This window comes from Echinops telfairi, unplaced genomic scaffold, assembly GCF_000313985.2.
Source record: "Echinops telfairi isolate 266 unplaced genomic scaffold, ASM31398v2 ScPeMD7_21;HRSCAF=78, whole genome shotgun sequence".
In the NCBI taxonomy this organism is placed as follows: domain Eukaryota; kingdom Metazoa; phylum Chordata; class Mammalia; order Afrosoricida; family Tenrecidae; genus Echinops; species Echinops telfairi.
The window spans coordinates 8,852,840-8,869,305 of NW_022103918.1; positions in this window are offsets into that span (position 1 = coordinate 8,852,840).

Genomic DNA, 16,466 nt, shown 5'->3' on the forward strand with positions numbered 1-16,466 from the left:
TCCTAGAAATAGTAAAATTTTGGAATTAGCAAAGCATTTTAATATCATTTTCTTTTTATTTTGAAACTCACAAAGACTTTGTGAATAAGGACATATATTATTAATTGCATTTTTCAAAGGAAAAATTAGGGGCTTCAGAAAGTTCATAGAAAAAAATGAAATTAAAAGATAGTTTAATTTTTCCACGAACTTTTTGAAGACTTTATTTTTGGTATCTGTGTTGGACTGGATTGTCTAGGGAAACAAACCAGTGACACTCATCTAGGAACAAGAAAGAATTTTATATCAAGAAGGCACCCTTCAACGAAAAGAGATAGCAGAAGTTCAAAAACAAGCAACCAAATCAATGTGATGGAGTGTGGATGTATTGAAGACCCAAAACCCACTGTAAGTTAATTAGTCCATCCCAGAAAGGTCACATGGAAGGGATGATAAATCCAGGGTGTGGTATAGCACTGATGAACCACATAACTATCCTTATGTTAGTTATTCCTTAACAATTTCTCCCCTTACTATTATGGTTTTTATTGTTTAACCTCATTAATCATGTTTGATTGCGTATGTTCATTTATATATTTAAAATCATTCAGTATATGAAAGCCAAGATAGATAACCCTTAAGAAACAGTAACAGGAGTAATGTCCTGAAGGTATGGGAAGAGGGGGTGGGGTGGGGAGAACAGGGAACTGATCGCATTGATGACTATATAACCCCATTCTTATCATATTGTATGTGAATGGATATATTGGATTGTGTAAGATATGGGGAAAATACTATTATAGGGAAAAAGTGGGGTTCCTGGGGGGCAGGGGGAGAGGGAGGGGATAAAAGGGAACTGATATCAGGTAGTTTGAGAAGAAAGAAAATGTTTTCAAACTGATTGTGGTAGCAACTGTACAATACTACTTAATGTGATTGAACTATGGAATGTTATGATATCTATAGGAGCTCCCAATAAATTGATCATAAAAGAAGGTGCCCCATCCCCTTTCAGCTCAAGTCCATAGATCCAAGGTTAGCTCAAGCCCTCTTTAGACTCACCCAGCTGCAGGCCAATGGAGCTGAAAGGCTAAGCAGAAACCAGGGTCATCAAAGTTCAGTAAATTCAGATTCACGTGGATCCAAGGTCGGTGGAAGCATGGCAGGGGCTTGACAGTTCCCAGAATCAGGCACTCCACACGAGGCCACCCTGGAGGCAGACACAACATTCCAGTGACGTCTCATCAAGAAGGAAGTGGCAGTGGCAGAGAGGCATCGGCTCTGTTCCATCTTGCTCTTATTCTAAAGGCCACATCCCCAAGGAGATGTTATCAAGCTACCACTGGACTGACAGACTGAACTCCACCCACAGCCAGTAGTGTCTAGTTGACATAATATCTAACTACCAAGAGTACCTTAAAATGACTTTCCTAAAGCCAGATTATAATAATTAGATCTTAAATGTACGGCCAGTTCTTCTTACCCTTGTCCCAGGGCTTTTTTCAGCACTTTGCCTCCCTAATGTCTGTAAAGTTTAGTCATTGCCAGGAACTGTGACACAACTTTGAGGAAAAAAGTATTGTAAATGTAGACGTGTGTAATTAAGAAAAGTATACCCAGAATGAGAGCTAAATAAAGATATAATGGTATTTTTAGATAACACTGAACATGAGGAAACTATTTTCTAATGAGTATAATTGAGACTGAAGAAAGAAACGAACCCAGAAGACAGAAATGGGATATAGAAATAATATTAAACAGATATCATAAGCTCATGTGGGTGAACCTAAATACATAGTCAAATATCAAATAGCAATAGTTTATATTTGTTTTAAAATAATTTGGAATTTAAAATCATAGACTGTATTAGTCTGGGTAGACTAGAGAGACAATTTCATAGACACTCATATATATATATATATATATATGAAAGAGGTTTATATACAATAGCAATTGAATATTGAGAAAACATCCCAGCCCAGTTCAGATCAAGTCCATAAGTCCAATATTAGCCCATATGTTTGATACCAATGTATAAAGTCCACTTCACACTCAGAAAACACATGCAATGATGCCAAATGCAGGATGATCACAGGCCAGTGGGTGCAAAGTCTTTTGGATCCAGTAGCAGTAGAAGCATCTCAGCACTGGCAGGGGTCTCCATGTGGCTCCTCCAGTCCCAGGGCATGGGATCTATCAGCGTAGTGACTTCTGTCTTGTCAATGGAATGTCTCTCAGGGACTGAGCAGAGAGAGAGAAGTTTCTCCAGTGTCCAAGGAGCAAAATACATCAGTTCCCAGAATTCTCAGGAGAAGGCCATGACCAGATAGAGGTCTCGTTGGCTTTCTCTGGATTGATAGGCTGCACTACACCCCTACACTCTTAATCCTCAAATTGACACCAGATTATGTAACTACCACGGACAGCAAGATTTTGATTATTTGGGAGGAAAATAAAGATGCTCTATGATTGGACTTGTTAGGGAAATAAATAGTAAGTATGTATGTGTATAAATTTTAAAAGTATGGCTATTAGAGTTCCAGTTCATTACAAACCAAAACCAAACTCATTGCAGCCTCTGGAGAGACACCACTACCCTGCTAACACCTTAATTTCAGCCAACTGAAATGGATTTCCGACTTCTGACCTTCAGAAGAGATCAAATGTGAGTTGTTGCAAGCCATCAAATTTGTGGTGTTTTGTTATAACAGTCACTGGAAATTAATATAAATTTAAAACATAAAGACATGGCTAACAAATAGATGTAGAACATATAACATAGATGAAGGGAATAGTTTATCTCCCCATTGCTACATTTCCCTCCTTGAAGAGAAAATGACATCTTGAAATGGGGCTTTGGAAGAAGCAGAGGATGACTTAATTTGAAATGTCTTTGAAATCCACATGTCAGTATAGGCATGCTTTCTGCTCTGCTCTACTCCTCCCTAACAAGTGTGCTGAAAGACAGCTTTCTATGGGAGAGTGGTGTGGGGACTCAACAATGTTTGTAACCAGAACTAAGTAAATCTGAGATTATTGATTTAAATGATTAGTCATAGAGGCACTGTTCAGTTTTTATCCATCCTTAACTGTCTCATCTAACTCTTAATTCCCCAAGAACATATACAGTTAAGAGATATTATATGTTACTTTCTTGATACCTCGAAAAATTCAAATCTGGTGAAGTCAAATGCAAAAGGTAATAGGGTTTATCAAGTCAACAGAAAGCAAAGAGAGAAATAAAATGAAGAAAGGTATAGTGAACACCACATAGCAGGTATAATCAAAACTAAAAAACACCACAGGGAATTTAAATCTAAGAGGTTGAGTGAAAAGTCTATCAAGCAAAAATTAACCCAGAGAACTGGTGCAGCAATGTTTACGCCACTGAAAAATTTTAAAATGAGTTTAAGAAAAGCATTACCAGGAACACATTTCACATCGATAAAGCAAGCATTTTATATTGGTACAACCAGCATGATATGAACATCGTGACATTATATGCACCTAAAATGGTAGCCATGAAATACCAAGTGCCAGAATTCATAAAGAGAAACTGAAAACTGCATCATTACAGTGGGATTTTTAAAACTTTAGTGCATCACTTAGCTAGACTGATATAAATCTACAAATCATCCCCAAATTGACTGACTTAAAAATAATAAGCAGTCATTATCTCTCATTACTCATCAGCTAGCTAATTGAGGTGAAGGACAAGCACAGCTGGGATTATTTCACCCTGCTCCATGTAGTTTCTGATCTTTTAGCTGACTAGTCAGTGCTTGTTTGCATGGCGTCATAGAAGTTCCAGAGAGACAGCAGAGACACAGAATTTACATCGGTGTTCTATGTTTAGCATTACTACCTCATCATGTCTGCTGTATTAGCTGATGCAAGTCAAAGGTGTGTATATCAGTTCCCAAGGGCTACTGTAAGTATATTAACTGGGTCATTTAAAACAAGTGTATTCTCTTATAGATCTGAAGGTTAGCGGTCAAAATTCAAAATATAGGCAAGGCCATGCTACCTCTGAAGGTCCTCCTTGACCGTCTTTTCCAGCTTTTGAAGACCCAGGGCATTCCTGGTGTTTATAACATCCTAACTCCAGCCTCTGCCTCCATCTTTGCATGGCCATCTTCCTCTGTGTCTGTATCGGTGTCCATGTTGCTTCTCATGTTCTTTTTCTAAAGGTCACCAGACATGGGATTAGGACCCACCATATTCTAGTTGATTCCATGATCATTTAACTAGTAATATCTGAAAATACTATTTCCAAAAGCAGTTTCACTTATAGGCATTGAGGGATGGAGCATCTCTCTCTCTCTCTCTATATATATATATATATATATATATATGTGTGTGTGTGTGTGTGTGTGTGTGTGTGTATTTGGTGAAAAAAATCAATCTTATAACAGAAGGTCAGCCCAAATCCAAGACATGGAGAAGAGAGCCTCCATCTCTTGATGGGAGGCATTGCAAAGTCACATGGCCTGGCACCCAGAGCCTACTAACTGGAGGCATCAGTGCAATCAATGTGCCACATTCGCCTCTCTCAAATATTGATAAATCAATTTGACAAACTATTGCTACAAAAACCAAACCAAATCACAGCATTATCCTCAAGTTGCCTCTGCCAATAGCAGCCCGATGGAATGCTGCCCTGGAGGGTTCCCAGGGTTGTCCATATTTCCAGCAGCAGACTGAGACACACTTCTCCCACAAAGCCTCCGGTGCATTCTCACCCAGGCCCTTTCCGTTAGGGGCGCTTCAAATCACTGTCAGCGCAGTTCCTGAAAAGGATGGAAGAGATTTGTGAGCTTCTGGTTTGCAGAAGGTGACGGTCATCAGACGCATTTGTGAGATCGACACGGGAAAGAAGCCTCCCATGATTCCCCTTTACCCATAATTGAGTGTTGGGAATAAACTGGTTACCAAACAGAGTACTGCAGAGATGATTAGAGGAACTCAAAATTATAAGCCTGACTTGAATGGTTAAAACCTATGGGGTTTTCACTATTTTCTGGGTTGTTTTTTCCATATTGGGGATTATCTCTGATGTATTTTGCCATTGTGGGTAGTCCTCATGCATTGTTACTGTATGTGTTTCTGTTTGTCAGTATAGGAAACCCAGGATTGATGAGCCTGTAGCGACAACAAATAGAATAAGGGTTTCCTGGAGAGGTACAATAGGAGGATGGGGAGTTAAAGGGGAGCTGATATCAAGGAATTGAAGAAGGCAGAAAATGTTCTGAAGCTGATTGTGGTAGCAGTTGTACAACACTGCTTGATGTGATTGAACTATTGAATGACATGATATCTGTAATACTCCAAAAAATGAATTTTAAAATAAGTATATAAAAGATTTAATAATTGACAGGTGAAATTTACATATTAATAATAGGTAAATAGGAATAGAGACATAAAACCATGCATACAATAAATAAAAATGCATTTCCTTGTCAAGAACATATGAAACAGTTACACTATCTGAACAGTCAAACAAGCAATAAAATTTCAACAATTTCCAAAGAATTTGTCAGACATATTACAATATCTTATCATAACTCAAAAACTCACTGCCATCCAGGCAATTGTGACTCCTGCCCCTTTGAGCTTCTAAAGCTACAAAGCTCTCCAAGCGCAGGAGGAGCAGCTCCTAGGTGTGAGCTGCTGGCTTTGTGGTTAGAGCCCCACATACAACGCACTACACCACTAAAGCGCCTTATATTTTATCTGTCATAGTGCACATTAATTAGAAAACAGCCACTGCAAAAAATCCACAAAACATAAATTTGGAGACTAAAAATATGTTTCTAAATGATTTATAGATGAATGAGAAGATACTAATGATAACTATAAATATTCAGATTAGAAATTTTTAAGTGATACATAAAGCTTGTGGAATTAGAAAAGATTAATGACAGATTCATTTGTTATAAACTGCAAAAAAAAACTAACAATATTTAAGCTAAGCATTAATTTCAGGAAGCTACAATCAGAATTACCAATAAAGCCAAAAGGAAGAAAAGGAAAATAAAGAAAGAATATAATTGATTGAAATCACTCAGAGAATATTTTCCAATCACAAAGTCACTATCCTAACTTTACTTGTAGCATAAAATATTATTATTTAAAGGTAGATTGTGATACGATAAAGGTGTATATTGAAAAACCTGCAGCAACTCAGAAACCTGTTTAAAGAAGATATAGCTCATAATCCAATGTTGGAGATACAATGAAACCAAACAAAGATATGCAATTAATCCGAAAGAAGGCAGGAAATGTGGAGGAAAGGACGAATGAAGAGCATATGAAACAAATTAAAAATACCCAGCACAATGACAGATGGAGACCTATTGTTAATTATAATAAAAGCATCTAGTGACAAAGAGATAGTCATATTAGAAAGTGAAGAGAAAACGCACTATATTTATAAAATCCCATGTATTTATGAGAAAGAAGTCCTGGTGGCACTGTGGGCTAGGTGCTGGACTGTTAACCTTAAAGTCCATAGTTCAAGGTGGCCAGGCTGTGTCCTCTGGGAAATGTTGACAGTCTCAGAAACACTTACATAGGTGTGTCAGTCTGGGTACTTTAGAGAAACAAATCCACAGAAACTCGTGTATAAGAGAGTTTTATATAAAAGTTAAGTGTGCATCAAGAAAACATCCCAACCAAGTGCTAGCCAAACCCACAAGTCCAACATTAACCCATTAACCCATATGTCCAACACCAATCCACAAAGTCCTCCTCCATCTCACAAAACACACAATATGATGCCGAATGCAGGAGAAAACCCGAGTCAGTGAATATATAAACATCTCAGTGCTGGCAGGGGTCTCCACATGGCTGCTCCAGTACCCAGGGCTGCATCGCGGTAGGTCCATGTGGCTTCTTCTCAGGGATGTCTTGCAGGAAATGAGCCTTGCCAGCTGAAGCAGGGAACTGCTAAGGCAGCTGCACCCGATGCAACCATCACAAAACAAGAGACCCGAGAAATAGAAAAGCGAGGCTCACTGAGCCATTTATCCCTCCACCCTTCAATTAACCCCGCATGTGATTATTGGCCAGGTTGGCACAATAAATTTAAACTAACTATATCAATAGGGTTGCTTTGAGTCAGAATCAACTCAATGGCAGTGGGTTATATATATCACAAGTTGAAATACAAAGACATAAACTGGTTAAACTACTAAGTATGAAAAAGTTCAACCATTCATACACTAAAAAATGTGGAGTGTTTATATTAATTTCAGAAAAAGTAGTCCTTAGAGAAATATATTACCCTTGGACCATTGAATGATAAAGGGAGTCACTAACTCAGAAGACATAATTTTATTTTACTTATTTTTATATCTTAATCATTTTATTGGGGGTTCTTACAGCTTTTATAACATGCCATATATCACTTGTTTTAAGCATATTTTTACATATGTTGCCATCATCATTTTCTAAATATTTTTATTAAATACTTTTAGTTCTGGCTCTTACATCTCCCCTCACAATTCATATTCATCCATGTGTCAAGCACATTTGTACATATACAGCCATCATCATTTTCAAAGCATTTTCTTTCTTTTTTTTTTTCATTTTCTTTCTACTTGAGCCCTTGATATCAGCGCCTCATTTTTCTCCCTCCCTCCCTCGCTCTCCCTCCATCATGAACTCTTGATAAGTTATATATTATTATTTTCATATCTTACATCATCCTCTGTCGCCCTTCACCCACTTTTCTGTTGTTCATTTCCCTGTGAGGGGGTATATGTTGATCCTTGTGATCGAGATCCCCTCTTCCCCCCAACCTTCCCCTTATCCTCCTGGTATCTCTATTCTTATTGTTGGCCCTGAGGGGTTTATCTATCCTGAATTCCCTGTGTTTTGGACTCTTATCTGTAGCAGTGTGCATGCTCTGGTCTAATCCGATTTGTAAGGTAGAATTGAGATCATGACGGTGGGGGGAAGGAAGCACCAAAGAACTAGAGGAAAGTTGCATGTTTCATTGGCGCTATACTGCACCCTGACTGGCTCATCTCTTCCTTGTCACCCTTCTGTGAGGGGATGTCCAATTAATGACTGATAGGCTTTGGGTCTCTACTCCACATTCCCCCAAACCCCTAATTCACATTGGGTATGATTTTGTTCTGGGTCTCAGATGCCTGATACCTGACCCCATCAACACCTCATGATCACACAGGCTGGTGTGCTTCTTCCATGTGGGCTTTGTTGCTTCTCAACTAGATGGCTGCTTGCTTATCTTCAAGCCTTTAAGACCCCAGACACTATATCTTTTGATAGCCAGGCACCATCAGCTTTCTTCACCACATTTGCTTATGCACCCACTTTGTCTTCAGCAATCATGTCAGGAAGGTGAGCATCACAGAATTCCAGAATGTTAGAACAAAGTGTTCTTGTGTTGAGAGAGTACTTGAGTCCAGGCCCAATGTCCACTTGCAACCTTAATTCTTAACATATAGATATAAGTACATAGATCTATTCCCCTCTTGCGATATATAAATGTATTTACATATCAGAAGACATAATTTTAAATGTGTTTTCAACTAGCAATAGAATTTCAAAATAATGAAAGCAAAATTAAACAGTACTGAAAGGTAAAATAGGCAAATCCACAATTATCCTTGAGATTTCAACATTCTTTTTTAGGAAGCCAATAGAACAAAGTAACAGATAATGAGTAAGGATATTGAAAACTTACAGAACACTATCAATTCATTGGTTTAATGGTCACCTGTGAAATTTCCAGTATAAAACAGTAGCATAACCATTTTTGAAGTACATATGGACATTCCAATAAGATAGATCATATACAGGGGCTTCAAACGACTTATAGAAAATTTTCATTATTTTTCCACAAACGTTTTAAGTCCTTTCATATGCTGGCTTATGAAATTTGTTCAATACATTTAAGAAAGTTTAAATTGTTTTAAAAAATAAAGGAAAAATAAAATCTCCTCTGAAAACACAATGGAGTTAAAAATCAGCAAAAGAACAGGGTCAGAAAAGAAGTTAAAAGAGAAATTATAAAATATTTTTCAACTGAATGAAAATGAAAATACAATATATGAAAATTTAGGGATTCAGTTCAGAAAGTGCATAAAATCAAAGAATAGAGTTACATCTAAAAAATCAAATTATTATATTAAAGAAAAAATATGTAAATCAATTATCTAAGCTTTCACCTTAAGAAATTTAAAAATAGAAAATATAAAGATAAAAATAAGAACAAAATTGAAAACAGAAAAAACTATTTTAAAAAGTCAACGAAATCAAAAGCAGCTTCTTCAAAGCACTCAGTAATTTAAATTAATTTCTAGACAGATAAGAAAAGAGGAGAAGCCAAGAATGGCCAAAATCAGCAATAGCCATAGATTATGTTGTTGTTAAGTGTCTTCTAGTCAGTTCTGATCCATAGCATTGTTATACACAACAGAATGAAAACTGCCTTCTCCTGCACCATCCTCACAATTGTTTTTCATGCTTGAGCCTATGCAATAAATTCTACAGATCACTTGGCCAAAGGGCGCCTCTTGTCAACTGGGAACAGATGGCCGAGGAAGGGGAGCGGATGGGGATGTTGTATACCAAGGGGCTGTCATGTAAATCAGTGATGAGCCTCCCCACCACCCTACCCAAGACATATAGAAAGCCTTATCAGAGGGATGAGGGAGACTGATGGGAAAGCTCTAACTTAAGAACAATTAATTCTTACATCATGACTGTGGTAGTTATATAATCTCATGTCAACTTGATATATAGAACGTAGGGGAGGAGTCTAGCCTGTTAATTTGGTCACAGCCTGATGATGCTTCCTAGTAGGTGTGGCCTTCCTATAAGGAGGATCCTGGGAACCTCCTCTCTCTACTTTCACCTTCCTGTTGACAAGACAAGTCAAGCCATGCGGAGATCTTATCCAGCCCTGTAATGCATCCCCTGCCATTGGATCCATAAGATTTTGCACCCACCAGCCTGTAATCTTCCTGCACTCTCCATCTTTGTATGTGGCTGCATGAGTCTGAAGAGGGACTTATGGACTAGTATCAGAATTATAGGTTAATAATGGATTTGTGGACTTCATTTGGTTTAGACTGGGATATCTGATTGATATACAATTACTCTTTGATATAAAGCTCTTTCTTATACATATATGAGTGTCTGAATTTGTTTCTCTAGTCAACTGTCCTAGCACAATGGCTCTGCTCCCTCAGGAAGAGAACACAGAAGATATGGATGCTCTAGCAAAATGTGGTGAGGAATTTAGATGGTGCCAGACTACCAGATAAAATAGCACCTACGTTCTTAAAGGCTTGTTTCCAAACAAGCAGCCATCTGAGTGAGAAGCCAATTAAGTCCACATGGAAGAAGCACACCATCATCAGTCACCAAAGGATTATGAATCATAGAATCTGAAGTCAAAGGAGGGACTAGAAGCAGAGGCTAACCTGTGAGAATCTGCTGTGCAGAAGGCTATGGTTGACAGTGGGAGTCCACGATTCATTTGTGGAACCACTTAGGAAATAAGTCTCTGGAGAACTCCCTCTGTCTACAATTGAGGGATGGGAGGAAACTGGTCACTAAACAGGGTGCTTGGAAGAGAGGAGTATAGAAGAACAATGGCATAAATCTGACTTGAACAGTTCAAACTTTGTCAGCAGATTCCCCCTAAGATGCACACTGGACTTGGTCTGGTTTTCAAAATTTTATGTATTTTTGGTTTGTATTGTTTTGTTTTGTTTTTGTTTCTTCATATCAGGGTGTATCTCAGAGGTTTTATGTCATTGGAGGCCAACTTCTTGAAGTTATGTCATATGTTTTTTTCATGCATCAGTATATGAAACCCAGGATTGATAGAGACAACAAGTAGAATAAAGGTTTTGGAGAGGACGGGGTACAGTGGTGGTGGTGGGCGGGAGAAAAAGGAGATGAAGTCAAGGACTCCATGTAGAAAAAGAATGTTTGAAAATTAATTGTGGTAGTTAGTAATTGTACAATTCTGCTTGACATGATTGAAATATGGAATGCTATGATATAGGTATTAAATTCCAATTTCAAAATAAATAAATAAATAATATTTTAAAAGAATATTGTGTTTGCAAACTCATTGTGTTAGTAATTGCACAATTGAACTATGGAATAATGTGATATATGTATTAACTCCCAATTAATAATGAATATTTTAATGCATATTGTGAATAACTTTATAACACTACATTTAATAATTTAGAAAAATGGACAAATTCTTTGCAAGATACAAACTACTAAAGTTTACTCAAGAAGAAAACGATAATCTGAATAGCCTGATGTCTATCAATAAAATCAATTGATAAAGACCTTTCAATGGAGAGCTCAAGGCTTTGGTGGTTTAACTGGAAAATTCTATAGCACCGTTTTGACATAATAGTATTAATATAGATACACTCTTCCCGAAATGAGAAAAGGAGGGAGTGTTTAATCAAGATTTTAAAATCAATACATTCAATTCACTATTTCAGCAAAATAAACAAATCTATATGATCATCTCCCCAGATGCAGAATAACATTTGAGAAAACTCAACATACATGCGAGATCGAAACTCTCTGCACACTGAAAATTAAAGGGAACCTCCTCACTCGGATAAAGAACATATTGGAAAAATTCAGATATCATCATCTTAATGATGAAAAACTGAATTACTTTCTTCTAAGATCAGGAAAGATATTCATTCTCACCACTCTATATTGCACTTAGTAATTTAATAAGACAATTGTCGGTAAAGACACTTTAATAAGAAAAAGAAATTAAAAAGTCATCTAAATTGGGCTAGAGGAAATAAAATTGTCCCTATTAACAGAAAACAATGTTTGCCTACATGGAAAACCATAAAGGATTCACCAAAAACAGTTTTTAGAGTTAATGGTAGAGAAAGAATTCACACACCAAAAAAAAAGCTACTAGAGTTTTGCAAGACTCCAAAATCAATATAAACTATGTGCTAAAAATAAGCAACTAGGAATTAAAATAAAACCAATGACTTTTAAATAATAAGCAAAAATGAAATTCTTACAAATAAAGCAAAAAATGGGCAACGTTGTGTACTGAAATCTATTAAATATTTATAACAGGAATCAAACTCAAACAGAAATATGATGCTCATGAACTGAAGGAAGACTCAGCATTGTTAAACTGTCAATGTTCTCAAAAGTGATTTATAGATTCAACACCATCTTAATCCAAATATGAACAATATTTTTATTCATAAAGTTTACTCTAAAATTTATATGGAAAAAGGAAAAGAAGTAGGATAAGCAAAACAAAAAAAAAACATTTTTTTAAATGAAGTCAGAGGAGTTACATTCCTTGATTTCCAGATTGACTAAAACAATAAGCACTTAGGTCAATGGAACACCTAAAAGCCGAGAAGTAGGGGATTTTTAATCGTTTGTGGAAAATTTTCCGTTAGCTTTCAATTCCAGTTTTTGAAAAACTTCGGAAGTCCTCTTCTACACACGTGGTCAATGCATTTCCAACAAAGCTGGCTTCAGTGTAGAAAAACACGTTCAACACAAACGGATACTCGCCACCATGGAGTCGCTTGTCCCTCAGGTGGACTCACAGGACGGAGCCTGTGGGTTCTGAAACTGTAACCCTTCACAGGAGTGGAAACCATGTTTCCCTTGACGTGACCGGTGGTTTCCAACCGCCGACTTTGGAGCTAGCAGCCCACCGTGGAATCACTCCGCCAACCGGGCTCCTAAATGTTAAAATATTAAAAAACACAATCGATCCTATAGATTACCCCCTGCCTATCAGCCAGTAATCCTCCCTCAGTGATATTGCAGAGGTTAGGATTTAGGAATACAATAAATAATTACATAACATTTTTAAATGGAGGCTATTCGTTAATGCTGAGACAGAGTCTAGCCTAGCTGACTCAGAGTTGGGGAGGCTACAGTGGAACGCATACAATGAGGTGTGTGTTTGTTAAGCATTCTTTCTCAGTTGGTGGCTTGTCTTTGCATTTCTCCACAGCCTTTTGAGGTACAGCCTTTTTACTTGGATAAGGTGCACTTCACCAGCCTTTCTTTTTTGTGATTCTTGCTTTTTGTATCCTAAGAAACCTTTCTTAGGTATAAAAAATTAAACCGAACTATGCTTGTAATATTTACTTATTCATTCCCTAAATTTCATTATACTTTTGATTAAATACTACGTTTTTATTCCCTTGAATTTGTTACATCAGTGAACAAACATAAAATAGAAGGAGATAAAGTGCCAAACAGAAGGTAGCACACTGTCATTCATTTCAGCTTTGTGTTAACACCCTAAATTCCCATGAGATAATATGAGTGAATTGTGCAATTCCCGAAAGTGTTCAAAGAGCTAAAAAGATTGTCAGAACAATTGCTGTAAGTTCACCACAGATGGAAAGGGGGTTTTCCAAGCTGAAAATAATATGTTCAGAGCAAAGAAGAAGCCGTTTAAAATATATCCAAAACAATGACTATGATCTAATTAGCCTACATCTAAAGGAATGGACTCCTACAGTGAAAACATGGCTAAGGATAAATTACACAGTCCATGATGCTCAGCTAAAAGCAAAGACTATTGCAAGCGAGGAGGCCAATCAAGAAACAATATGCAAATAACATTTTTATTGATTTTGTCAGGTCTTAATATTTTCCATTAACACTTTAAAACTCAATCTAGTTTTGTGTATCTCTTTTATTGTTCTTATTTAAGAATGAACTGTATGAAATAATAAACAATCTTTTGGCATCTTGGGGTTTTTATGCTTAAAACAGTCATGAGGCCAAGTCGATGCTGCCACTGAATGACTGTAGACCAGGATAGAAATGCCCTTGAGTTTCTGAGTCTGGAACTGTTTACCAGAATGGAAAGCACTGTCTTTCTCCCTCAGAGCGCCTAGTAGTTTCAAACTGCCAACTTTGAGGATTGCAGCCCAATGTGTAACCACTACACCATCAACTGGCTGTTAATTATTTGAATTCCACCACTGATTAAATCGCATTCTCCCCAAATGCATGTCAACTTGGCTAGACTATGAGTCTCAATATCACATAATTATCTCCATTTTGTAATTTTATGTAATCATTCTATGTGTTGTAAATCTAAATCTCTATGACGTTGATGAGGTAAGATTGGTGGCAATTGTATTAACGAGGCAGAAGGCAAGCTATATGATTAACAAGCAAACAACAAACTCACTGCCACGTTGTCAGTTCTAACTCAGAGCAACCATACAGGGCAGGGCAGAATTGTCCCTGTGGATTTCTGAGACAGAGACTCTCTTGTTATCATTGTTAAAGAAGGTCTTTCACATATCATACAATTCAACAGTTCAAGCTTATCAAGATGAGTTGTACAATCTTTACAATTTTGGAACATTTACTTCATCTTTGTAGTCATTGATATTAGTGTAATTTTTAAAACTGTGACAAAAATATGCACAGCCAAACATTCTCCAATTCAACAACTATATGTGTAATTCAGTGCCATTGATTACACTCTTCATGTTGTACAAACATTATGGATATCCCTCTCCAAATGGTTTCACCACCATTAAAATAAATTCAATGCTCCTAAGCAAAAACTCTTTCTCCTTCACCCATGATAACTATAGGTTGTTTTTGTTTGTGTGTTTTGTTTTTGATTTTGTTAGCAGCTTTCTTGATGTAATATTCATATATCATATACTTCCATAGTTAAATTTCATTTTGAAAAGAGTTGTATATGCATCATCACAATCAGTTCTAATGCTCCTTCCCCCTCCTGCATTCATTGATTGCTCCCCAATTCCTTTCACTGCCCCCCAACTTGTTTCTGATAAACCACTGCATCAGTTATTGTCTCGATGCATCCACTCCTTCTGTCCTTCATAAACTGGGAAACCCAACAGGAACAATAAAGACCAAAAAATTTTGAACCCAGAAGGCAGAAAAAAATAGAACAACAATAATAATATAAAGATAAAAATAAAGAGTAAGACACCAAAGACCACCATCAATATTTTAAAAGCAAGAGATGAAATTTCTGTCGTGGAACAATCTTGCTGCCATTGTTTGTTCTTTTTCTCTCTTTAAACTTTACTTCTTACGTGAATACATACAACTATGCACTTTGTCTACAAATCCATGAATAGAATCTGATACACATCGTAAACTGTTTAATAGTCTTTTTTCTTTTCATAGTTGCTTGGCTCAGGAAGCCTGGCGGTGTGGTGGTTATGCATCGGTCAGCAGTTCAAAATCACTAACAGTTCCGTGGGAGAAAGACTGGGCTTTCCATTCACGGAAACAGTTACAGCGTCAAAAACCCACAGCAGGTCACTATGAGTCAGCATTGACTGGAAGGCAGTGAGTTTGGTTTGAAGTGCTATTAGCATATAATTCACATATCCTACAATTTAGTAATTTGATCATATTAACATGAATTGTGCAATCATCACCACAATCAATTTCAGAATATTTCCTTCTTTCTCCAGATGTAATTAGGTTAAAATGCAACAACTTATCATTTGATCTCCCTTTTGATCCATTTTAGAGATGCTTCTGTTTTTAATACTTTCTGCTTTCTTTTTTATTAAGGTGTTTGTTTTGTCATTGTTGATTTTGCAGTTGTTGCGTGTTTTGTTTTTGTTTTGTTTGATTTTCTGTATATGAGATCCAGGACAGTTCAATTTATAGACAATAACTAAATAAATAATTACCTATGGGCATAACAGGGGAGCTTGGGGGTAATGGAGAGCTAACAATGGTTTTCATGTTTTATTAAATATTTTTTTAACTTTTTAACATTTTATTCTGCATCGGTAAATGTTTACACAGCAGATCAGTTTTCTATGCAACCATTCATACACACGTTCGTGTTGCAAATCTCACAATGTAACATGATTTGTAACATTTCCTCCCTGTGTTCTGTTTCCTTGGGTTGTGTCTTGATCCATTCAATCTCTTTTGAAATATAAAGTGAGTAGAGATGAGAGGAGCTACTACAGCCAAGAAAGAAGAGGCAGGAAGGAGTTCAGCATATCCTTTCCTTCTGACCCAGGCTCTCTGTGCTGGGAACTGCCTAGCAGCAAGAGACGGACAAAGCGAAAGCCTTTCCTGGGAGCCCCTGCTTCACATTCATACTCTTCACATCCTAAGTGGGGAGAGAACGAATTTGTTTGTTAAATACCACCTTCCACTTGTGGTATTTCTGTTTCAGCAACACCAGATAAATAAGATACTAAGGGGGAAAGATTCCTGCTATCCAAAATATACAAGTCACTCAAAGTCAATTAAAAACAAAACTTTGAAAAAACAAAACTGGGCAAAAGATGTGGACATTTTCACTGAAGAAACAGCGTAGGGTTGGGCTACAGCGTCTCTGGAAGTTCGAATCGACTCTAGCAGGGCGTTTGATTTGAAAACAGAATCGACACAGATGGCAGTGGGTTAGTGTAGTAGAAAATGGAAATTAAATTCACGAG